The following is a 27,284-nucleotide window of genomic DNA, read 5'->3' as shown; positions in this document are numbered from 1 at the left end:
GGAAAAGAGGGAGTGCCGTAATATTCCTAATGATGGGTGATAAGAAGTAAAAAGCAGAGATAATGTAATCATGCATTTATTGCTTGCCAGGTACGACACTAAGCATCTAATGACTAAATCATTTAATGCTCCCCACAGATCTTCGAGGTAGAGCCTTTTTAACCTCCCTTTTACAGAGGGAACACATAGTAACTTGCCCAAGTCATGTAGAGGATGAACTCCAGAGCTGAACCTTGGCAGCAGGATGCTGGAGCCCATATGCTTTCTGCTATTTTTTACAGACTGAAATATTGTCTAATCTGGAGAAGCTACACCGCTCAATATGGAGGTTAGGAGAAGAGCCTAGAACACTCTGCTAGCTGCAATGGAACCCCTTAAAGACACTCTGGTTCAATATCCGGGGTCCTGAGGCTGCTGTGGTGTGGAAGGCAGTGAAGTGGAATATCATCAGGGTGAGTTTGGATCTTGTGTGTGAGACGCTGTGGGCCTCCCTGAGCAGTTTGCTGCACTCATGCTCTTGATCATGTGAGAGGGGGTGTGGCCCTGGGTGACAGAGGCACCCGGGGGCAGTGACAGGAGTGGTGTTGTGTACAAATCCACCTACTGGGGAGGGTGATTAACAGGGTGGCGTGGTATCTAAGAGCCTTTGCTCCCTGTGTGAGTGCGTCTGTTTTCTTTTTTAAAAATTGTATTTGTTTATTTTTAGCTATGCTAGGTCTTTGTTGCAGTTTGGGCTTTTTTCTGATTGTGGCGAGGAGAGGGTAGTCTCTGGGCTTCAGTAGTTGTGGCTCCCAGTCTCTAGAGAACTAATTCAATAGTTAAGATGCTTAGATTTAGTCACTCTGCAGCATGTGGGATCTTTCCTGGAACAGAGATCAAACCCATGTCTCCTGCATTGGCAAGTGGATTCTTTACCACTGAACCACTCAAGAAGCCCGACTGTGTCCATTTTCTATTGATGCTGTAACAGATTACTATAAACTTGGCAGTTTAGAGTAACACCCACTTATTTTCTCAGTCATGTGGGTTGGAAGTTTAAGTAAAGTGTGGCCCTCTATTTAGAGCCTCACAAGACTAAAATCCAGAAGTTGGCTAGTTTGGGCTCTTATCTGGGAGTTATGGGGAAAGTTCCACTTCAAACTCATTCAGGTTGTTGGCTGAATTCAGTTTCTTGCTATTATAGAATTGAAATTCTTATTTGCTTAATAAGTGACTCCTTTCATCTTCAAATAAAGAGTGGCATATCAAGTTTTATCACCCTTTGAAACTTTGATGACTTATCTGCTACCAGGCAGAGAAAGATTTCTACTTTCAAAGTCTTATTTGATTAGGTTAGGCTCACTGAATACTCCAGGATAATCTCTTTACTTTAAATGATCAGTAAGTGTCAGTTGCTCAGTCTTGCCCGACTCTTTGCGACCCCATGGATTGCAGCCCACCAGACTCTTCTGTCCGTGAGATTTTCCAGGAAAGAATACTGGAGTGGGTTGCCATTTCCTTCTCCAGGGGATCTTCCCAACCCAGGAATCGAACCCGGGTCTCCTGCACTGCAGGCAGATTCTTTTACTGAATGAACTACAAGGGAAGCCCCAAATGATCAGTGGTCTATCTGATTAGTCAACTGATTAGTTACCTTAATTACATCTGCCATGTAATTATATAACAATGCAAATTACATAGTCAATATTTAGTGAGCAGAGGCATTGGGGCCAAAATTCTGTCTGGCACAGTGATCTCAGGCAAGATCTCTTGGAGTTAGTGGCCTAAAAGAAATGCCGGTTTTCATAGATATGTGATATGTATAGAAACCAAGATATTTTGCTCTAACAGAAGGAGTTATATATTATTCTGAAATTCTGTGTTCCATTCCAAGACAGCATACATTTTCCAAATAATGACTTGAAAGCTAAGAATGAGCTAAAATATTTTCTTTTGGAAAATCTGCTAAAATAATACCAGAAGCAGCATGCATCATTTATCATGCCCATCCTCCACCTACCCTCCCACCTCCTCACTCACCAAGTTGATGTGAAAGTTTTCAAAAATCCTTTCCATTAAATTCGGGAGTGTAAAGCTAATAGACTATTAACCAGTGATAATGCCAGACTACGCTTTAATATGTACCCCACCCACCAGAAAAAGCATACCTCTAAGCGACGCTATTTAAAAAGAGTATTTGAACCAGTGTCTAATTTGAAGAAAATGAATACCTTGAGAAATAACATGGATACCATATAATTTTTCAGTCAAAAACTGTCAAACAGAAGTTTCCATTTACTGCAATTTTTTTTCATACTAATTTACTCTATTTGTCTTCCACCATGTCCTTTGTAGAAGTTTATTGAGTTTCACACTCTTCTGTAAGTTATTGGAAATGAATGTGGTCTTTTATTCTGTGTACACTCCAAAGAACATGCTGGCATTGAACAATGACAGTAAAGATGGAAAAAATGAAAAACTAAATGTAGTTCCAGTTTCCAAGATTTAAATGCATCATATTTTAAGGTTGGCACCTTCATATACATGCTATTTCTTGGTAGTACAGAGAAAACAAACAAGAAGCTTAATTTTCCTGAGTACAAAACAATGGGGAAAAAAATCTATTTTTAATTAGCTTGGGCTGATATGAATGATGAGAGCAATGCAGACTCTGTATTTTATTTGCATTGTTTTTACAGTTATACAGCGATAAGTGACCTTGAATTCAGTATAATGAATGAGCCCTTTAATCAACTTTTATATGGATGATCGATTTGAAAATTTTGCTTAGCAAGATAATCCAGAGCATGCTGTCCAGGATGCATGTGTCTGACAGCTTTGTGCAGCCCATTTTGGGGCAAGGAGTAGTGTAGTGTTAGTCGCTCAGTCATGTCTGACTCTTTGCGACCCCATGGACTGTTGCCTACCTCTGTCCATGGGATTCTCCAGGCAAGAATACTTGAGTGAGTTGCCATTTCCTTCTCCAGGGGACCTTCCCAACCCAGGGATCAAACCTGGGTCTCCTGCATTGCAGGCAGATTCTTTACCACCTGAGCCACACAGATTAGATGGGGCAAGTAGACAGAGGTGATATACCTATGTTCTACTGTCACTTCTGCGGCGTGATCCCACTTACACTGAGTATTTTAGTTTTATGAGAATTGAAGTTATTCATATTCCTATGAGTTCCTTTTAGAAACATTAGAAAATACAGATAAAGAAAAAAGAAGAAAAAATAATTCCATGTCACAGATAGCCTCTTTTCCTCATGGTGTGTGTGTGTGTGTGTGTGTGTGTGTGTGTGTGTGTATACACATATATACACATATGTATATACACATATACACAAACATATATCATCTATCTACATACTTTCAGATTTTAAAAAATACACATGTAGATTAATTAAGCTATGTACTATGTTGTATATATACTCTGTGTCTTCAGATAGTAGCTGGTGTCTTGTGATAATGTTTACTGTGATTCCTGATTATAGTCACAATTCTGAAAATTTAGTGTTGGCGAGTTTTTGGTTGTGATCATTTGAGCCCTGTGCTTCAGTGATCCATGTGCTCATCCAGCATTTCAGCATATTCCAAAAGGCTGAATGGATGAGTGGGTCAGAGGCTGAAACATAGTTAAACTCTAATTACCAGTTCAAAACAGTGTTTTTGGATTTCCCCAGTCAGTGCTCCAGGGCTCCATCTCCTGCTACAATTTGATTCTGTAGGGCTTTCAAAAGTCACTTCACTTAATTCTGCAAATCCTCAGAGGATGATAAGCATCACAGATGGAAAAACAATCTGATATTTGTTGTCAAGAGACAACAAATTAGCCAGGGTTAGAGTCAACACCCCTTCATTCCAAGTCTATGGCATCTCCTGTTACTTCACTCCAGCTCTGCCTCAGGAAAGGGAATCTTGTACAAATATTTGCATGCTTTATGCAACCAAGAGAAGTTACTCTGAAGTAAATAAAACTTCAGTGATCATATCCTAGCCTTTCCCCCAGAAAACATTTACTTTTCAAAATATGTCCAAACATATTTTGAAAGCAAATCTTTAATCCTATACAACTTGAGCATAAAAATATTTCATAAAAATATTTAAACCTCTTTAAATATTTTTAAAGAGAATGAAACTATGAATTATAAACAAAAAGTAATTTCACATAAGAAATACAACAGCACTTAGCTCTTAAAGCAGAGGAGTGTTGCCCTTCAAAGGGAGTTTCTATGAGACGATTTGTTTTTGTTGTGGTGAAGCTGTTGTTTTCGCAACTATTTTGAAATTCATCCTAGCTTCAGAATCAGTTTATAAGGTATACTAGGAAAATACTCCTATTACCTGATAGTCTCACTACTGGTATTTGAGCAGACCCAAATGTATTATCCACCTTGAACATCTATTTCCGTTCTCTCCATGTAATGTTTACATCTTAAAGACAAAATGAAGTAAGAATAACTATTCCATGATGGTGATTTGCTATCCTAGAGGCTGGGATAGCCTCTGTGTAAAGCAATGTAGACCATGTGTAAAGACCATTCTGAAAGAGAAGTTCCATAAATGTTCTGAGCAAAGCCAACAGTGCCTGTGAGAACCGTGGAGACATATTCTACACTGCCTACTTTGTAGGAGATAAAAAATGGGATGTTGAGTTCTGGCACATTGTTCAAACGATCAGTTTCTATTACTTTGTATGTTGATCTAGCATATATGCTTTCTGTATTATTAATAATAGCTGTCATTCTTTTACCTGACAAATTAACAGTGAGAATTTCTTTGCCACTAGAAAATATATGAGGAGTTACTCTTTTGGAAAGATGGTAAGGGTTGAATAATTGAACAACAGGGTTGTATTGAAGCAATATAGTTTCTGCTGTACTGAGTTCAAGAATCAGCTTTTTCTTTGTAAACATTAAAAGTTTGTAAATGAGGTACATGTAGAGAGCCCAAAATCAATCTATATTTAATCCTTCCAGTCACTGTTAACAGACATACAGTCCCAGGAAAGAAGGGAGAAACACAGAGATGTACAGAAATGTAGGGGCGGCGTATAGAAATGCAAGCAGAGTGGGGGAATCGAGAAGTGTCTGCCTATGCCTTTACATTCTTCCCTTTTTGTAGTTTGACCAGGACAAGGCAAAATAGACTGGATCAGAGGATCAAAGGCTGATGTTAGAAGTCTTTATGTAGGCACTAGCTCTTATTAAAAGATGGGCAGGTAGAAGGATACGTGGATGGGGGCAATCTTTGTGCTACTTACAATATAAGGAAGATTGAGAGTCCCTGTGAAACCTGCACTTTCTACACTGATTAGTGAAGTCAGGAGTAAGGAATATTAAAAAAACAAAAAAGACATATGAATTTTTTTTTTTAAAGAAAAGAGGTCATTCATATATAAACATAATATTTGGTCTTACTACAATGCAGTGATTATTTCGAGGAGATGACCCACAGTATTCATATTTTTTGTTAAAAATGTCTTCGTTATAATAACTGGAGGACTGAAGATGAACAAATACTCAAATAACTGCTGAAACCACTGAATATTTTACTGAAATGCAGTCTTTCCCTACCATCCTGAGGAGCAATAGACAAGGATTTGTAGAGTGATTTATTTCTTAGTGATCCTTTTCTTATGTAGCTTAGATCACAGTTCAACTTTTGTCCTTGAATAGAATATAATTTTCAAAATGAGGTTATTATATACATGTATGCAGATATATAGTATATGTAATAATGTTCTTTCTCACTTATTGGATATCAACAAAGGCCTTTTCCCCCAAGGGGGACTATGTTAAGTTGCAAATACTTTTAATATATTAATTTGCATGAAATGTTACCATCTATTGACCAAAGGTATCATGCTTTAGAAGAATATTAAAAACAACAGAGCTTATTTTTTGTATATGACATTAGATCCTCAGTTTTATTTCTGATGGTGTTGGTAATGAAACAGCAAAAAAAAAAAAAAGTCATTTAGTTGCCCCTCTGTAAAGCACATCACTTGTGGTCTGGTCTTGAAGTGTTCTTAATTAGACAGACAACCTTGTTAAAGAGAAATGGAAATAGCCAATAATTGTGCATGAGATCTAATGAAGGCATTACTGAGGGAACCAAGGAAGATATATTTCTGGACAAAAAAGAGCAGTTACTCCCTTTGTGTGACATTAGTTTCTTAAAGGAATGAAAAAAATTAGATTTTGAAGAGAACATAGAAGTTCAGTTTCAAATAATTTCAAATAGTTTCAAGAACACCCGAAGTACTTGGCTTCGATTTTTTGCAAGCATGTCTTTAAGCTGGTTGAGTAAATAATGGGAATGACTGAGTGGGATATTTCAAATCAAAACTGGGTTTGAGAACTAAGGTTTAGGACAAGAGAATTAGAAAAGGATCTTAACTCCTACATAAAACAAGGCACCCCAGTGACACTTCTCACAACCAAGTGAATCAAACCAATGTAAGCAGTACCCTCAATGCTACAAACACAGACACATGCTGGATAAAAGCAAAATAACAATAAGATAATAATAATGAAATCTGAGCTTAAAAGGTGAATACCTAAGCAGAAAAATGGAGAGGGAACTCAAAGCCAGAGCAACAGAACAGAGTATATGGACTTAGGCTACAGAGAGTTAGAGGGGAGCTCTTGCATAAAGCATGGAAGATTGGATGGCTACTGCATCCATAGAAAAGAGATGAGAAAACTAAGGAAGTAGCATGGAAATTTTCTGGATGCCTGGTGCTATAAGTAAGGTTAAAAACAAAAGTCAGTTACAAGAAATCAAATTTAACTTATTTTACTATTATAGTGTTAGAACTAGAAGCTGAGAAAGTATTAACAAAACTGTTTTGAAGTCCTCAGAGAAGCAAATAGTAAACCACTAAATGTGGATTCTTCCATAAAACAGAGCCCTTAAGACATCTTAGAAAATACAACCCTCACTGAATATGAGTCCATAATTAAAATGGTAAATTATGTGAGAAAATTATGCATCAGGACAGAAAATTAGCTGGTGCAAGATAGAGGAGAATTAGTACTCCAAGCAGAGAAAATAGAACAATCTGAAAGATTCTATACAATAAGTATAATTAAAGGACTTTTGAGCTTAATGAAGGAATAGAAACTGTAATAAATATGAACCGATGTATAGAAAAAGAACATGTAGATTTGAAAAAAATTCAAGTAGAACCTCTAAAAATAAAAAAAGTTGTTAAAATTATAAACAATACATGACTTAAATAACATATTAAGTACCAAAAGGAGATAACTGACCAAGTGGAGAGGGATCTGAGGAAGGTACTAGTGGGCTGAACCTAAAGATAAAAAGAAAGACAGACTAAGTATTGGCTAAGAATCATGGAGGAGAGAATGAGAAGGCCCAGCAGAAAGATGGGACAGAGGCAATAATTTAAGGTATAATGCCTGATTTTTTTGTAGAATTGAAGAAATATATTAATGCCCCAGTGGAAGAAGCACACAAGTTCTAAAGAATATGAAATAGATGTACACACAGACATCCTGTGGTGAAAACTGCAGAACCATTTAAGGCATAGACAAAAACGTAAAAGCAGCCAGAGAGAAAAACTAATGTCCTGCTGACAGTTATCAACAGTAGACTGCAAAAGAAAATAGAAAAACAGGTAGAAAATTTTAAGGGAAAAATCACTGTTAGCTTAGAATTCTAAACCAAGTTAAACTATAAGAATTAAGATAAAATATAGACATTTTCAGATGAAGAGGAGCAGGGCGTTTATGACTTAAAGACTCTTACCCTAAGAACTACAGAAGAATGTACTTCAGGAGAGAGGACATTGAACTCAGAAGGACTTGCAAGTGAAAAAGCAATGGAGAACTAATATTGCTGAGTGTGTTGATAAATCTGAATAAGCACTGACTATAAAAATAAAATTCACTTAAGTGACAGTTAAAGTGGAAGCAACATTTCCAAAGTAATATTATGGAGTATGAGGGAATGGTGCAAAGGAAGAGTGGGGTGTATATTGTTTGCTGCTGCTGCCGAGTCACTTCAGTCGTGTCCGACTCTGTGTGACCCCAGAGATGGCAGCCCACCAGACTCCGCCGTCCCTGGGATTCTCCAGGCAAGAACACTGGAGTGGGTTGCCGTTTCCTCCTCCAGTGCATGAAAGTGAAAAGTCAAAGTGAAGTCTCTCAGTCGTGTCCGACTCCTAGCGATCCCATGGACTGCAGCCTACCAGGCTCCTCCGTCCGTGGGATTTTCCAGGCAAGAGTACTGGAGTGGGGTGCCATTGCCTTCTCCATATATTGTTTAGGAGGATACATTAATTTCAGTCTCTAAGTTATGTTTTCATGTTCAAAATGTGAAAGTAAAAAGTAAAAAAAGTATAAAGAAATCAAGTCAGCAAGCCAGTAGTGGGAGACAAAGGAATTAAGAAATTCTGTCAGACAACAATAGGAAAGAAAGAAGAAAAAAATTGAAAACAAAACAAAGAGGTTAAATGGTTATATACGTGAATTTTATAGAACTTTCAAAACACATATACATATTTTATAATCATATCAGGCATATTAAGGATTATAATCATATGAGATAGGTGAAATTAGAGAGGGAAATGGGGAAAAAAAAAACAAAAATTAAGAGTGTGAAACTAGTGATAATTTACTGAAAAATGTGATTAACTCAACTCTTTGTCCTTGATTTAAATTATGGAGAAGGGAAAGTCAGATGAAAGAGATAAATTCAAGAATATGAATAATCATAATAATTGTAAATAGATAAAATTTGTTGAAATACATCATTGAAAGGAAACATTTTTTCTCTTTATGAGATATAGCTAAAATCTGAAAGAAAGACCTGGAGGGATGGTACGGGGAGGGAGTTGGGAGGGGAGTTCAGGATGGGGAGCACGTGTACACCCATGGCGGATTCATGTTGATGTGTGGCAGAACCAATACAATATTGTATTGTATTGTAAATTTTGTAAAATTTGTAAAATATTGTAAAGTAATTAGCCTCCAATTAAAGTAAATAAATTTAAATTAAAAAAAAAGAAAGTAAAGAGATGGAAAAAGAACATATCAGACTAATAGTAACTGAAAGAAACTTGGCATAAGAACATTAACATCAAACTAAATAGATTTAAGGCTTCCCTAATAGCTCAGTTGGTAAAGAATCTGCCTGCAATGCAGGAGACCCTAATTCGATTCCTGGGTTGGGAAGATCCAGTGGAGAAGGGATAGGCTGCCCACTCCAGTATTCGGGCCTGGAGAATTCCATGGACTGTATAGTCCATGGAGTCTCAAAGAGTTGGACATGACTGAGCGACTTTCACTTTCAAATAGATTTAAAGTCACAGAACAATATTAGGAGTAAAAGATAACTGTGGATAAGAGAGACAGTGTACCAGTAGGCCATACCAAGAGTGACATAACAAATGCACTATATTATAATGCAGTTTCAAAATATAGAAACTAAAAGTGCACAGAAATGCAACTATAAATTGATGAAGTCCCCAGTCATAGTGGGAGATTTAATAGACTTCTTTCACAATAGGTAAGTAGAAAAACATACAGAAGGGTGGATGAACACATTCAACAAGCTTGACTTAATATTTAGACAGATATAAATATACAGATTTAGATATATCCCTGCCCCTTAAAAATATAGACAATGCATGTTCTTCCAAATACAGGCCAAATATTGATAAATACTAACCACATACTAGGTCAAAAGTGAAGTCTTAATATAGTCCAAAGAATACTATCATATAAATCATGTTCTCTGGCCATAATTATCCTTTTTTTTAACTAATAAAAATATATCAAAATAGTAAGTAAAAAGCCCTCAAAATCAGCAACCCCATATATATGGAAACTAAACAACACACCTAAACCCCAAATAGTGATCCTATGCAAGGACTTTTCTGTTTTTGAGTAACGGTTAAGTTCAAGGGCTTCCCTGGTAGCTCAGAGGTTAAATCGTCTGCCTGCAATGCAGGAGACCTGGGTTCGATCCCTGGGTCAGGAAGATTCCCTGGAGAAAGAAATGGCAACCCACTCCAGTACTCTTGCCTGGAGAATCCCATGGAGGGAGGAGCCTGGTAGGCTACAGTCCATGGGGTCACAAAGAGTGGAACACGACTGAGTGACTTCACTTTCACTTTAAGTTCAAGGATGCCCAGGAAGGCATAAAATGTAATAAAATCCAGGTATGCATATATAAATCTCTGTTATCTGGCCTCAAAGTAATCTCAAGTATGTGTTTCTGTTTCCACTTTTACAGATGAAGGAAATGGGGGTCAGTAACTTGCACAGAGTCACACAACTTATAAGCTGTGGAAACAGAATTCACCTCCATTTTCTTTAACACTGGCTTAGAGAGAGACATACAACTGGAAATTGCCTGTGAAGAGAAGAGATGGAATGGCTAATCTGTACAAGAAACCTAAGAGAAGGAAATGTAGTTGCTTCATTCGTTGGGCCATTATTCAGGGAGTCAATATGTAGAGCTCACAAGTAAAGGCAGGTGAGCTCCTTAAGGACTTGACGCTGGGTAATCAGGCTTTCCCAGAAGAGAGAATAGGGCTATCGCTTGTTTTAATAGCATTTTGTAAAATTTAACTCATGTAACAAATATTAGATATTATCATGAATGTTAAACGTTGCCCAGAAGTCCCTGTGCTTCCTGGAAGCTTTAAGGAAAATCTACATTATTTTAGTGGTAAATTTCAGATAACAGAGTAGCATGAGCACTTAACTAGGAGATTTTCATTATCTCCCTGGCCTAGAGAGTAAAATAAAGTGATGCATAGTGAACTTTGTGTGTGTGTGTTTGTGATTAAAGTAATTCCTTTTTTTAAATTATGTAACCATTTTAAATTGAAGTATAGTTAATTTACAATATGTGTTAGTTTCAGGTATGCAGCGAAGTGATTCAGTTATACACAGTTTTTAAAAAATTTTTTATTATTATTATTTTTAAATTATTTAATTATTATTATTATTATTTTTTAATTTTTTTTTTTTACTTTACAATATTGTATTGGTTTTGCCATACATCAACATGCATCCGCTACAGGTGTACATGTATTCCCCATCCTGAACCCTGCTCCTACCTCCCTCCCCATACCATCCCTCTGGGTCATCCCAGTGTACCAGGCCCAAGCTTCTTGTATCCTGCATTGAACCTGGACTGGCGATTCGTTTCTTATATAATATTATACATGTTTTAATGCCATTCTCCCAAATCATCCCCCACCCCCACAGAGTCCAAAAGACTGTTCTGTAAATCTGTGTCTCTTTTTTTTTTAATTTAATTTTATTTTTTAACTTTACAATATTGTATTGGTTTTGCCATATATCAAAATGAATCTGCCACAGGTATACATGTGTTCCCCATCCTGAACCCTCCTCCCCCCTCCCTCCCCATACCATCCCTCTGGGTCATCCCAGTGCACCAGCCCCAAGCATCCTGTATCCTGCATCGAACCATCTGTGTCTCTTTTGCTGTCTCGCATACAGGGTTGTTGTTACCATCTTTCTAAATTCCATATATATGCGTTAGTATACTGTATTGGTGTTTTTCTTTCTGGCTTACTTCACTCTGTATAATAGGCTCCAGTTTCATCCACCTCATTAGAACAGATTCAAATGTATTCTTTTTAATGGCTGAGTAATACTCCATTGTGTATATGTACCACAGCTTTCTTATCCATTCATCTGCTGATGGACATCTAGGTTGCTTCCATGTCCTGGCTATTATAAACAGTGCTGCGATGAACATTGGGGTACACGTGTCTCTTTCAATTCTGGTTTCCTCGGTGTGTATGCCCAGCAGTGGGATTGCTGGGTCATATGGCAGTTCTATTTCCAGTTTTTTAAGGAATCTCCACACTGTTCTCCATAGTGGCTGTACTAGTTTGCATTCCCACCAACAGTGTAAGAGGGTTCCCTTTTCTCCACACCCTCCCCAGCATTTATTGCTTGTAGACTTTTGGATCACAGCCATTCTGACTGGCGTGAAATGGTACCTCATAGTGGTTTTGATTTGCATTTCTCTGATAATGAGTGATGTTGAGCATCTTTTCATGTGTTTGTTAGCCATCTGTATGTCTCTTTTGGAGAAATGTCTATTTAGTTTATACACAGTTTTATATAGCTACTTTTTAAGATTCTTTTCTATTACAGATTATTACAAGGTATTGAGTATACTTCCCTGTGCTATATAGTAGGTCCTCGTGGTTTGTCTATTTTATATATACTAGTGTGTGTCTGTTAATCCCAAACTTCTAATTTTTCTCTCCACTGACCTGCATCACCATGATCTCCTTTGGTAATCATAAGTTGGTTTTGTATTTATGTGAGTCTATTTCTATTTTGTAACAAATCAAAATTTAAAGTAAGATAACAGTATCATGTTGTTGTTTTTTAAGCACTTTTGAAGACCATATTTTACCCCACCTAGAGATAAATAGGTATCCTTACCTCCTCTTCTTCTAGAAGTAAATGGATTTTCTTCTAGCTGTCTTTTTCACTGAGTGTAGGTCTTTTAAATGTCCTGACAATGCTGTTCTTTCAATGGGCCAAAAGTTTAAGCTCCTGTTCTCCCAGACAGCCATTGGTCCCCAAAACTCTAGTTTTGTGGTGTTAACATTTAATCCCAGGGCACTTCTGGCTGCTGAGTTTGCCTACCATTTTGGTTTCAGCATATTAATTTTATAAGTTTTGGGGATTTCTGTTTCTTTCTTGTAAGCTGAGCAATGCATTTGAACTTACATTTGCATTTTTTTATCCGGTGTCTAGATTTTCTGTGGCAGGTGGGCTTTTCAGAACTTCTAGTCTGACAAGTGCATATCCTTAAAGCATTCTCCTTACTGCAGTTAGAGTGAAATTTCCAAATATGAGTCTGACCATATCTCAGATTACTGTTCAAAACTCATCAATGACCTCAATAAAGCCCATATTCTTCTTTTCTTCTAGGATGGTTAATTTATTTCTTTTCTTTTTAAACTTTTAAAGTTTGTGTTAGATGTAGCTGATTAACAGTGTTGTGATTGTTTCAGGTGAACAGTGAAGGGACTCAGCCATACATATAGAGGAGCCCATGATGCTCCTCTGTCCACATGATTTTCCGGTGAAATATGTATTCATTCTCCCCTAAACTCCTCTCCCGCCCAGGCTGCCACATAAGATTGAGCAGAGTTCCATGTGCTATACAGTAGGTCCTTGTTGGTTATCCATTTTAAATATAGCAGTGTGTACATGTCCATCCCAAACTCCCTAATTATCCCTTTCCTCATCCTTCCCCCTGGCAACCATAAGTTCATTCTCTAAGTCTGTGAGTCTCTTTCTAAGTTCATTTGTATCATTTCTTTTTAGATTCCACATATAAAGCATGTCATACAATATTTCTCCTTCTCTGTCTGCCTTATTTCACTCAGTATGACAATCTCTAGGTCCATCTATCTTGCTGCGAATAGCATTATTTCATTCTTTTTAATGGCTGGGTAATATTCCATTGCTATATATACTACATCTTCTTTATCCATTCCTTTGACTGTAAGCCCACATTCTTGAAATGGTCCGTCAGCACCTGGGCAATCTGGAAACACCTCTATCCTCATCAGGTGCCTTCCTCTCTTCACTTCAGCCTGAGAGCTCCCTTACTTCTGTAAAGGTGGTATTTCTTTCAGCCTCAAGACTTTCACATATACTTCTCTCCTGGATCACTTTCCTTGAATGCTCTCCGGTATCACACTTCCTGGGTCACTTTTCTTGAATACTTTTATCTAGTTAACTTTCTTGCTAGCATCTAAGTTCCATGAGGAATGGGGTCATCTTTGTAGGTTCCTTGCTGCATGCCACATGTTCTGATATTTTAGACCTTCCACAGTGTTTGTTGAATGGTGTGGTTTAGTTGCTAAGTCGTGTCCGATTCTTTGTGACCCCATGGACCGTAGCCCACCAGGCTCCTCTGTCCATGTAATTTTCCAGGCAAGAATACTGTGGGTTGCCATTTCCTTCTCCTTATTCCCCACCCATGGATTGAACCTGGGTCTCCTGCGTTGCAGGTGGATTCTTTACCAACTGAGTCACCAGGGAAGCTATGATTCCCATAGGAATCATTCAATAAGTGAGCTACTTGTCTTCATCTTTACACTTACTTTTCCTCCTCTGTTCATTGTCTTTTGAATAGGACCATGCATTATCTTTCAGGCTAGAAACTGGAGCCATTTTAGTCTCCTCTCTCTTTTACACTACCACTAGTAATCAATAATCTTGCTGAATATCTAAGAAAATTATTCTTTCTTTTTAGTCTTGCTACCACTATCCTGCCTAAGTTCATTATTGCTTACTTAGATTATTACATATATTTCCTAACTGAGTAACATGCTGTAGCTTGGCTCCTGCAAACAAATCTATTTTCCTTCCCTTCTTAAAGTTCTTAAATGTTTGCCCACTAATGCCTTAGTCTGACATGCACATTTGTTGTGTTCCTTCTTCATCTCCTATCCCTCTCTATTCCACATGCATCACAAGCTTGAGCTACGTTAATCAAACTTTCATAGAGCACCTGTTATTTGGCAAGCTATATACTAGAAACTGTAACCTACATCCCTTCAGTTACTCCTCTGAAACTCTGAGTTTGTATTTTCCCCAGGAGGGAACAGAGATGTAGGGAGGAATGACGTGGTCTCTAGATCATGTTGCTGACCTGTGGCAGAGCCAGGACTGAAAGCCAGATCTGCTGAACTCCAGGACCCATCTTCGTTCCCTTAGTGTGTTTCCAGGGAAAAAAGTTTGAGAACATCTTGGAGAAGAATGAAACCTACCATTGAGTCACTGAGGCAAATGGCAAGATGATGTCATGGTGATATAAAAATCAGATGGCAATTAAGAGATGCATCTTTAAAAGGTCTTCAAGGAAGCTTTTTGTTATTTTCTGTTTTTTTTTTTTTTTTCTTTTCTGGTTTCTCTCCACCTCTTCCTTTCCCAGTCCATGGAAACAAAATCAAATAATATTCCTTACCCCAACCCTAGACAAAATTAGAAGATAGGGCTTTTAAAAAAAAACAAACAAACACTTTTTATTTATTTTAGAATATAACCAGTGAACAATGTGGTGATAGTTTCAGGTAGACAGCAAAGGGACTCAGCCATACAAAAACATTTATCCATTTAGAGGGCAGGTTTTATATGAATCATTTTGAGATGTCTTCTAACAGAGTTTAGAATTATATTTTCCTTGACTTTCAGTCTTCAGATTCGCTTATTACTGTTTGATGCTCATGTTTTTTCCGTCAGTCATATGGAAGGAGCACCTGGGATCTATGTGTGCCCCCAGTTTCCTTTCCTGGGTATTTCCAGACCCTGTGGGGAAGCAGTAAAGAATCTGCCTGTAATGCAGGAGACATGGGTTCAATCCCTGAATCAGGAAGATCCCCTGAAGGGGGAAATGCCAACCCACTCCAGTATTCTTGCCAGGAAAATCCCATGGACAGGGAAGCCTGGTGGGCTATAGTCCATGGGGTCGCAAAGAGTTAGACATGCCAGCACAGATGCACATGTACATGTAGAGCCTAAATAGCGGTTCTTAGAGCTAGGATCTGGATTCCCTGAGCCAATCCATTTACCTACTCCTCCTTGTCATACCTCTAAATAACTACTGAATTCTTCATTTCTTCTCCAGCTTCCCAATAGCCTTTTTAACCACTGACTTTGACCATCTCAGATTTATCCTGCACATTATTTCCAGAGTAATCTGTTTGAAGCACAAGTATAACTGTGTTATTTCTTTGCTTAAAAAACAAAAACAAACAAACAAACAAAACCCGAACCTCTCAGTGGCTCCTGGTTAGCACAGGGTAAAAGTCAAATAGCTCAGCATAGCCGATACCTGGCCCTGCCCCAGCTTTCTCTCACAATCCAATGACATTTAATGAATGTGGTTTCTTAAAATGCTGACTTTTTAAAAAATTTAACTTATTTTGTAATTAAATATAGTTGCTTTACAATGTTGTGTTTCTGATGTACAGCAAAATGATTCAGTTATATATAGACATACAGTAAGACCTTGTTGTTTATCCATTCTGTATATAATAATTCACATCTGCTAATCCCAAATTCCCAATGCATCCCTCCCCTTGCCTAGCACTGGCAACCGCAAGTCTGTTCTCTACATCTATGAATCTGTTTCTGTTTTGTAAATAGGTTCATGTGAGTCATATTTTAGATTCCACATATAAGTGACATCATAATGTATTTTTCTTTCTCTTTCTGACTTATTTCACTAGTATGGTAATCTCTAGGTCTCTCCATGTTGCTGGGCTCCCCTGGTAGCTCAGTTGGTAAAGAATCTGCCTGCAATGTGGGACATCTAGGTTTGATCCCTGGGTTGGAAAGATCCCCTGGAGACAGGATAGGCTACCCACTCCAGTATTCTTGGGCTTCCCTAGTGGCTCAGACAGTAAAGAACCTGCCTGCAATGCAGGAGATCTGGGTTCAGTCCTGGGTTGGGAACATCCCCTGGAGGAGGGCATAGCAACCCACTCCAGTATTCTTGCATGGAGAATCCCCATGGACAGAGGAGCCTGGTGGGCTACAGTCCATGGGGTAATAAAGAGTTGGGCATGACTGAGTGACTAAGCACATCCATGTTGCTGCAAATGGCATTATTTCATTCTTTTTTATGGCAAGGTAGTATTACATTGTGTATATGCACCATTTCTTTATCCATTCATCTGTTAATGAACTTAACTGCTTCCATGTCTTCGCTAATGTGAGCAGTGCTGCTATGACCATAGGGATACATGTTTCTTTTCAAATTAGAGTTTTATTTGGATATATGCACAGGAGTGGGATTGTGGATCATATGGTAGCTCTATTTTGAGTTTTTTAAGGAACATCCGTGATGTTTTCTATAGTAACTACACCGATTTACATCTCCATCATTACCGTAGGAGGGTTTCTTTTTCCTCTATACCTTCTTCAGAATTTGTTATTTGTAGACTGCAAAGAGTTGACTCATTGGAAAAGACTCTGATGCTGGGAGGGATTGGGGGCAGGAGGAGAAGGGGACGCCAGAGGATGAGACGGCTGGATGGCATCACTGACTCAGTGGACGTGAGTCTGAGTGAACTCCGGGAGTTGGTGATGGACAGGGAGGCCTGGCGTGCTGCAATTCATGGGGTCGCAGAGTCAGACAAGACTGAGCGATTGAACTGAACTGAGACTTTTTAAAGATGGCCACTCTGACTTGAATGAGGTGGTGCCTATTGTTAGTTTTGATTTGCATTAAGGAACCACTTTTTATACTTCTTCAGACAGATGGTGGGATTGGGTTATTTTGTTAGGCACAGTTACCCTGTGCCTAATATTTCTGAGAATATTTCAAAGATGAATGGATTTCTAACTCCCTGGTCTCAAACCTGATCTGATGCAGCTAGGAGAAGCAGGCTGTGACATCACACAGTGTGGTACAGAAACCACCAAAGCAGGGTCAGAGGGTCAGGTGGGGACTTGAGGACTCTTTCATTAAGCCATGGGTAAGTTCATGGAAAATATCTACAGTCCCAGGAGACTCATTCTTCAGCCACTGTAACAAAGACATTCTGAAGAGTTCAGTGCTGGTACCTCATTAAAGACTGCATTTAGCTTGGGTTCATTCTCCCACTCCTCAACTCCTGTTCATCCAGCAGAACTTTGAAATATTGTAAATGTCCAGCCCTTGCCAACATAATTCCATTACAGATAACCAGTGAACCCCAAACAGCAAAGGCAGAATAGGCAAAGCTTCAGATCAAATCGCTATCATGAAGGAGAAGCTTGAGTTAATTTCATGAATGTGTGGATAAAGAAAAAGAGAAACTAGAACGATTAGAGAGGAGGTGTCCTCTAGACAAAGGACTCCTAACAGGAGTTATGCCCCTAAAAGACATGGACATGGAAGACAGTGTTTTAAATAATAATTCAAAAACATTCTCCTAAAATAAAAAAAAGAACCAAATGACCATGTTGAAAAGACTGTACTCGGGGTGGGGTGAAATATAGCTGTCTAGATCAAGATATATTCTGCTCAAGTTACACATTATATCAAAATTATCAAAGATTAAAAAACAGAAGTTAAAATAATGGAAGTACTTTTGGAGAGAAGAAGCAATTCACCTTTAAGAGGTCAGTGCCTGGAATAGCTTCAGACTTCTTCCCAAATGTAATTCTAGGAGACAACAGAGTAGCTGCTACAGAGTTCGGAAGGAATATGTGGCCCCAGATATTATAATTGGCCAAGTTTTCATTCATTTATAAGGTAGCAAGTAAACATTCTTAAATATGGAAGAATTTATGGAATATGATCCCTATGATCCCTTTGTAAAAGTACTCCTTGACAAAAACAAAACCGACACAAACCAAGCCAAACAAAAACCCCAGAGAATCAAAAGGTCAGTCAGAGTACTGAACTCAGAAATGGAGAAGATATGACAAAGGCACATATAGGATCATTGACTCCAAAGAAGTACGGACCTAAGATGAAACACCTAGGGGATTATGGTTGTGAACGGAATGGAAATGTTACATATTTTAGGGCAGAAAAACAGTAAAACACCAAGATAAATGTGGAGGTAGGGAAAAGAGAAAGGAGGAGGGAAGAAGGGAACAATTTTAACATTTCATCCTCCATAACAGGGTTGATGTGAACTAAAGCTGAAACATGAAGTTAAGAATAAGGAAAATATAATAGTCATTTATCGGAAGTTCAGCAATTTCCTTTCGTTTTGTTTCAGATAATTATACTTCTGTTAAATTAATGCAAAATTATACTTAATACTCCCGGTTAAAGTGTTATATATGTTCCAGTCCTATTGTCATAAAATTCTTTCTGTCCAACTCTGCTCGCCTGTCTGAGTGGCAGTATGTTTAAGGCAGAGCTTCTCAACTTTATTGTGTCTATGAATCACCTGGGGTTCTTCCTGGCGTGTAGGCTTGGGGGAAGGGCATGAAACTCTGCATGTTGAGTAAGTTCCCAAGTGCTGCTGGCTTCCCAGGTGGCGCTGGTGATAGAGAACTCACCTGCCAATGCAAGAGGCATGTGAGATGCAGGTTTAATCCCTGGGTGGGAAAGATCCTCTGGAGAAGGGCGTGGCAACCCACTCTAGTATTCTTGCCTGGAGAATCCCATGGACAGAGGAGTCTGTCGGGCTACAGTCCATGGGATCACAAAGCGTCGGACACGACTGAAGTGACTTAGCGTGCACACACACACTCAAGTATTGCTGGTGCTGCTGCCGCTTGGACCTTACTTTGAGCAGCAAAGGAATTTAGGCTGTGAACACTGACCTGGTCCCAGATGGCCTACACTGGATTGCTGGAGCCACTGCTGCTGCTGCTAAGTCGCTTCAGTCGTGTCCAACTCTGTGCGACCCCATAGACAGAAGCCGACCAGGCTCCCCCGTCCCTGGGATTCTCCAGGCAAGAGCACTGGAGTGGGTTGCCATTTCCTTCTCCAATGCATGAAAGTGAAAAGTGAAAGTGAAGTCGCTCAGTCATGTCCGACTCTTAGCGACCCCATGGACTGCAGCCCACCAGGCTCCTCCGTCCATGGGATTTTCCAGGCAAGAGTACTGGCTGGAGTAGGGTGACATTGCCTTCTCTGGCTGGAGCCACTACTTACTAGTTATTTGACTTTGAACAAGTCATCTTCTGTACCTGGATTTTCCAGTCTATAAAACTGAAGTTTTACAGACTATTATTCCCAACAGTAATCTGTAAAATGACCATAGATTATTATTCTCAACAATAATCTATAAAATGAGAATAATAATAATGCCTGCTAACAAAAGTTAAGTATGATAAAAATTCCAGTCAATCCTAAAGGAAATTAACCTTGAATATTCATTGGAAAGACTGAGGCTGAAGCTGAAGCTCCAATATTTTGGGCACCTGATTCTAAGAGCTGACTCATTGGAAAAGACCCTGCTGCTGGGAAAGATTGAAGGCATGAGGAGAAGGGGGCGACAGAGGATGAGATGGTTAGATGGCATCATTGACTCAATGGACATGAGTTTGAGCAAGCTCTGGGAGATGGTGAAGGACAGGGAAGCCTGGCATGCTGCAGTCCATGGGGTTGCAAAGAGTCAGATACGACTGAGTGACTGAACAACAGTGTGATAAAAATTGATTATTGTCACAAACCCTGTTAACCCTGGACCAGAAACCTAACTTCTCCTGACTTCAGTTTCCCCATTTGTAAAAATTGCTACCTCATAGAACTGTGTGACAACTAGAAGTAATTTATTTAAGATGCCCTTCATGGTATCTAGAATAATATAGATAATCAGTAAAGGATAATTACCTATATTTATTGTTATTATATGTTATAATGTAATAATACTTACTAATCATATCTTCTAATAACCCATATAATCATAGATCTACCAATCCATTTATTCACTCACATTTTATTTATTCATTCTATAACTAAGTTTTGAGTTTTTCCTCCTTCAGGACATGCTAGTTCAAGCACTAGGATTATGTCATAAACAAGCCATAAACAAGACAGTCTAGTGCACCTTTCAGTCTAGTAGGAGAGAAGAAGCAAAGACATCATATGCAAAGCCATATTTAAGTGTTGTGAAGAAAAACTAAAGCAAGATCAAGGATGGAAGATGATGCTTGGGGTAAGGAGAAGGATTATTAGGCAAGCGGTCAGGACCAGTCTCTTAGAGGAAGGAACAACAGAGTAGACACCCAGATAAGGTGAGGGCGCAGATCCTGAGAAGTTCCAGGGAAAATATTTCCATCAGAGGTTCTTATGAGGTTGGGGGTCAGTGTTTCTAGTTCTGAGAGAATGTGATACAGTGCCAGGAGTAAGAGGCAGGGCCAGATCAGTATTTTCCAAACCGAAAGTCACAGTTCATCAGTGGGTTGCAAACAGCATTAACAATGAACTAAAAAGAGAAAAGGATGGGTCAGGATTCAAGGTATCACAGTGCATAGTAAGGGTAAGTGTTGCTTTGTGGAATTAAATATATGTACATGCATGTGTGTATGTGCTAAGTTATGATTTAAAAATGAATTTCTTACTTTAAGCATGGGGCAATAAGTTTCAAATATAGAGGACCAAATTATGTTGACCCTTGTGGTCTGTGATAAAGTGCAAAGGTTTTATTTAGAAAGGCAAGATGCCACAGAAGGAGTCTGGCGAGCAGAGGACAGCCACACTGGGATGGATGTATTGAAGTTCTTTGACTTCTGAGTGGCAAGCTGACTGAGGGGAGCAAGAACGAGAGAAAACAAGGATAACTTCTTGCCAAATCACCTCTTACCTGTAGCACTGTGGTAGGCAGGCAGTGTCTCCCTGCGCCACCAGAGATATCCAAGGCCTAGACCTTGGAATATGTTATGTTATGTGGCAAAGGGGACTTTGCAGATATGATTAAAATTGAGATGCAGAGAGAATCCTGGGTTATTTGGGTGGACTCAGTCTAATCACAAGAGTCCTTAAATATGGAAGGGAGCAGCAGAAGAGAAAGTCAGGGTGATATGATATGAAAGACACGTCACCTGCCATTTCTGGCTTTAAAGATGGTGGGAGAGGCCATGAGTCCATGGATGTGGGGGATGTGTAGCTGCTGGAAAATGCAAGGATCCTAGAGCTTTTGGAAAGCAACTTGACACTTTGATTTTAGCCTGGCATGGTCTGTGTTGGACTTGTTAACCTACAGAACTGTATGACTATACATCTGTGTTTTTTAAGCCCCTGCATTCGTGGTAATTTCTTCTGGGAGCAGTAGAAAAGTGGTACAAGCATGTTGCCTCTTAAACCCATCTTCACTCCCAGCCTCATCACAGACCTCTTCAGAGCACTGACATGAGGTCTGGATTTAAGTTCCCTCAGTTTCCCTCACTGCCCCACGGGTTCCCCACAGAACTCTCTGTTCCTTCTGCTGTCTACCCTGTGTCTGGTTTCCATTCTGCATTTCCAGCACCTTCTCTCGTGATTCTCAATAGAGATGCCCAGCAGTGAGGGAACACTCAATCTGAAATCTTTTGTGGTCAAAAAGAGATAGAATTAAGTTGAGGAAAATGAGGAAAGAACTGAGGTTGAGGGAGGCTGCACCTAATTTCTTTCACTTTTGAATTTTCATTTTAAAATGTTAAGACAAGTGGATTATCTCATAGCTGTTGGTATTCCATGATGAAAAGTTGATGATTAATTCACTTTGGGTTTATTATAGCAAAGGGCAATGATTTAGTTTGTCCAAATTCAAATATAGGGCGGAGCTAGTTGCTTTTAATACATTCTGTAAATGTGTGGGCAGTACTGCAGCCAAGTTCTTTGTGCTGTATCACCACTGGCTGGATCAGTGTTACTCAAATACTCTACTAGCCATATGGTCTTCAAATAGAAATGAGATGTCATCATTTTTACTATGAACGGCATCATTAGATTGATCTAATGAAAAATATAAGGGATAAATGTTTCATTAGAACTTATTCAGGAAAGATAATGTCTAGTATTGAGGAAGTTTTTTCTAATTTTGACAGTTTCCACACACAAAGAACTCTTAATCCTCACAGAGATCTTGTTTGGCAAGAAGGACAGCTGTTCATATACTCTGCAGATGACAAGCAAGGGACTCTGGGAGGTTACTAGATCTGCCCAAAGTAAGTGGCAGAAACTAGAACCCAGGTTGTCAGATTCCTAATTAGCATCTTCACCAATTCCCCTTGATATCCTAAAAAGCTTCACCTTGTTTGTTTGGTATTTTAGTAGAAATGATTCACCTGAGGTTGGCCCTGACACTCTGAAACTCCAATTTTTAAATATTCCAACCATTCAAATAGAGATTTGTAACATCTACAACCTTGGTACGCAGTGAATAATAAGTACAGTTTAACCACTTCTTGCTGGTTAGGGTGTATTATTATCAATGTTGATTATTGTATTGTGAGGTCCTTAAAAACCATTCGGGTTGTCAGTGCCTATCCAATGTGGTTCTGCACTGCCAGCCTTTTATTATTCTATTGTCTTTTCTCCTCAATAGTTTTTGCCTTCCCAGGACAATGGCTTCTATTAATAACACTTGCTTGTTTTCTTCTCAAAGAAAAGTTGCCTGAGGGACACATCTCACCTGTGGAGCAAGGTGCACGGACTTTGTGACAGTCTGCCTTATTGAATTTGATACATCCTAGATGGTTCATGTTATCAGAAGTCTGGCTATAATACCGTTCACATTGGATATTACTATGAAAATATAAGTAACACTCTCTTGAAAAGAAGATTATATGGAGCTCGTTTATTTATTTGCTGTCCTGGGTCTTCTCTAGTTGTGGCTCTCAGGCTTCTCTTGCTGGGGTGTGTGGGCTTAGTTGCTCTACAGCATGTGGGATCTTAGTTCCCTGCCCTGGGATCGAGTCCACATTTCCTCATTGGAAGGTGGATTCTTAACCACTGGACCACCAGGGAGTCCCTATATGGAGCTTATTTCTAAAATATTGCTTACATTTATTATCTCATAGGAATCTGATGACAGATGTTGAATACATCAGATGATGACACATGCAAATGCATGTGACAAACGGGGCACCTTGAAATCTGTCCTCATATAAGATTTTCTTTTATGGAGCAGCAACTAAGTAACAGAGTTTAAACAATATTACAAAATAGAACAGGATAATGTCAACTTAATAGAGTGTTTTAATTTTTTATTCCTATAAATCCCTTATGCAAGTCTTAATAACCTTTAATCATGTTCCACTCTGCCATTATAAACAAAGTACTAATTTGTTATTTGGTAAATAGATCAATAGTATTTACATGTTAATCTTAGAATACAAATTCTAGGGCATTTTTTTCCCCTCTAAAGCTGTTTGAACTTTACAGCCACCTTATTAGTTCTTATTTAAAAATATTGAAGCAATATTACCAGGAGAAATTTCAATTTTGTATGAGATAGTTCGTTGACTATATTAAGTACTCATGCCCAGGAGAATTTTGATTGAGAACACTGTTAAAAAGAAAAAATAAAAGCCGTGTAAATTTGCAAAAGAAAGCAAACGTCATATTACTTAGCAAAACGTAATTTCATAATTTAAATTCCATTGATGGCAGAAGGGTATTTCTTGGGGAATTTGCCTACAGTGGAAAAGAGAGAGCCTGAATGGACTTGATTCCGGCCTGTGTGAATCACACCTGTTGGGTGGTGACAGAGTAGGCTCGTTAGCTCTCAGTGCCATTTGAGCTGTGCTTCTTACTCCTGCTTGAAATCGCTTGAAGTCTTCCCCATTTTTTACCACCTCTGCTGCAGGACTAGTGCTGAATACAGTGCTGAGATACAGGCTTCCACTGAAAACTGGTGTATGACCTTGAAAGGATGCTGACACTTACCCTATCTTAGACACATATAAGTGTCATCTGCAAGTGGTTTTCTATTATGCTATTGAACACATCTCTTTATTGACTCATATCCTCTTAGACCTTCTTGCAGGGCAAGCTCTAGTGTCTTACTGACTGGGTTTAAATATAGGCTTTTCCGCTTAGTTGCTTTGAGCAAGTCATTGAACGACTCTGGGCTTTAGTTTCCTCATCTAAATAAAAAAAAAGATTATGTCTCATAATTTTGTCATGAATGCTAGGTGAGTTAATAGCTATAAAGCACTTGGATCAGTGCCTGGTACAGTAATAAATATGGAATATTAATAAGTATCAGCAATTAATGGTATTGGGCTACAAAATCTTTGAGGTCACTGGTTTATTTAAAATCCACAATATCTGACATGACATACAGAGGAGGTTCAGTATTTAGGCTGAATATTTATGTAGTATATTTTCTAAGAATCGAAAGTCAATGCTGATACTAAAATTTTATATTTTCTAGTCAACCCATTAGGAAACAAATCACTGTCAGTAAAAGGTCAGGTTGAAAATATCAGATTAAAGATACAACCCCCAAAGAGCATTTATATAAAAATGTTTATAGCAGAAGCTTTGTTTCTATTGAGAGAAAATAATATACCTTGATATGTATTTATAGGCAAAATTCTTATGACAAAATACCTATCTTAATTGTTCACCTGTTTTTGGCTATTCAATGAATGATTTACTACTAATGACTGAAACTCTGATCAAGTATTTCACATCACTTTCTGAGTGAACTGCCCACCATTCTTATCCCTACCCGAATCTGGCAGTCCCAATTTCCCTCACCCTATTCTACTTTTTCCCATATGGACACAAAGCACCTTATTATATTATATTCTATATGGTTTAATTGTTTGTTATTTAGCATCTATATTCTTTGGCTAGAATATAAGCTATATGAGGGTAGGTATCTTTGTTTGGTTCACTAATGAGAGTCCCTTGGACTGCAAGGAAATCCAACCAGTTCATCCTAAAGGAGATCAGTCCTGGGTGTTCATTGGAAGGACTGATGCTAAAGCTGAAACTCCAGTACTATGGACACCTCATGAGAAGGGTTGACTCATTGGAAAAGACTCTGATGCTGGGAGGGATTAGGGGCAGGAGGAGAAGGGGACGACAGAGGATGAGATGGCTGGATGGCATCACCGACTCGATGGACATGAGTCTGAGTGAACTCCGGGAGTTGGTGATGGACAGGGAGGCCTGGCGTGCTGCGACTCATGGGGTTTCAAGGAGTTGGACACGACTGAGTGACTGAACTGAATGTATCTTAAGTGCCTGGAATAGCACTTGGCTTGATAGTACTTAGACTCAACAAATCTTTTTTTCTTTTTTAAAAATAATTATTTATTTTTAAATTGAAGGATAATTGCTTTCCAATATTGTATTGGTTTCTGCCATACATCAACATGAATCAGTCATAGTTATACATATGTCCCCTCCCTCATGGCCCTCCTTCCCACCTCCCACCCTATCCCACCCCTCTATGTTGTCACAGAGCATGGTTTGAGGTCCCTGTAGACTCAATAAATCTTTATTGGATGAATGAATGAACTGATTCCATAGGTTTAATTATCTAAAGCTCTCCCCTCTCTGTAATGAAAATAGTCTTAAATCTGAGGGCACGGGATTTCATGTATGCCCTTTCATTGGTTATACCACCTTTACCCCTTGTCAACCAAGTTATTCATATCAATTCAGCTGAAATGAAATCTTCCCTGATAAAAGTGAAATTAGATGTTGCTAAGATTTAATCCCCAACATAAGCATAAATACTAAAATAGCACTGGAACACAGTGTTTAAAGAGAGAGTATAACTGTCCAAAGCATTTTATGTCAGCAACAAATCAAAATATCAGCTTCAAGGTATGTCACGGGGCTTAATTTTATTTCTCTTGCTAAGAAAGCTGCAGCAATGTAAACCTATTTTCAACTCTGGAAAGGCTTAATAAACTGTGTGTATATGTCTGTGTATCTCTCTGTGTGTGTAGTTGGAGATAGAGGAGGGTGTTGTGCTAGGCCAGATTCCAAGTTTAGAGTGGCTTACTTCTTATAACACAGAGTCATATGGAGCTACCAAATATCTTATACTTAACTTCTGATTTTGTTCTAGTCTTAACTATACAGCTTGGAGTTAATTATATGTAGGTAGAAATAGAGGTGGGCTTCCCCGGTGGCTCAGACAGTAAAGAATCTGCCTGTGATGCAGGAGACCTAGGTTTGATCCCTGGGTTGGGAATATCCCCTGGAGAAAGAAACAGCAAGTCACTCTAGTATTCTTGCCTGGAAAATTCCATGCACAGAGGAACCTGACAGACTACAGTTCATGGGGTCACAAAGTCAGACACAACTGTGCGACTGACAGAGGTAGAGGTACAGATAGCTAGAGAAAGGGAGAAATGAACAGACCTTCAGTGTGGTATTTCGTGAGTTTTGATAAATGACCCATAAGAAGAGATGGCAAGAATGCACAGAAGAACTATACAAAATAGATCTTCACGACCCAGACAATCACGATGGTGTGATCACTGACCTACAGCCAGACATCCTGGAATGTGAAGTCAAGTGGGCCTTAGAAAGCATCACTACGAACAAAGCTAGTGGAGGTGATGGAATTCCAGTTGAGCTATTCCAAATCCTGAAAGATGATGCTGTGAAAGTGCTACACTCAATATGCCAGCAAATTTGGAAAACTCAGCAGTGGCCACAGGACTGGAAAAGGTCAGTTTTCATTCCAATCCCAAAGAAAGGCAATGCCAAAGAATGCTCAAACTACCACACAATTGCACTCATCTCACACGCTAGTAAAGTAATGCTCAAAATTCTCCAAGCCAGGCTTCAGCAATATGTGAACCATGAACTTCCTGATGTTCAAGCTGGTTTTAGAAAAGGCAGAGGAAC

At 38.8% G+C, this 27,284-nt stretch overlaps 1 long non-coding RNA gene across 1 annotated transcript in view; it reads left to right on the top strand.

Moving 5' to 3' along the window:
- Nucleotides 1-27,284, top strand: part of LOC113901130 — a 779,591-nt gene that overhangs the window by 266,224 nt on the left and 486,083 nt on the right. Inside the window, exon 5 of the long non-coding RNA XR_003513318.1 lies at nt 282-452. This is a non-coding gene — a long non-coding RNA (uncharacterized LOC113901130). The remainder of the gene's footprint in view (nt 1-281; nt 453-27,284) is intronic.

This window comes from Bos indicus x Bos taurus, chromosome 11 (genome assembly GCF_003369695.1).
Source record: "Bos indicus x Bos taurus breed Angus x Brahman F1 hybrid chromosome 11, Bos_hybrid_MaternalHap_v2.0, whole genome shotgun sequence".
Lineage (NCBI taxonomy): Eukaryota > Metazoa > Chordata > Mammalia > Artiodactyla > Bovidae > Bos > Bos indicus x Bos taurus.
The sequence above is the reverse complement of the archived record's forward strand: the minus strand, read 5'-3'. Positions and strand labels throughout refer to the sequence as shown.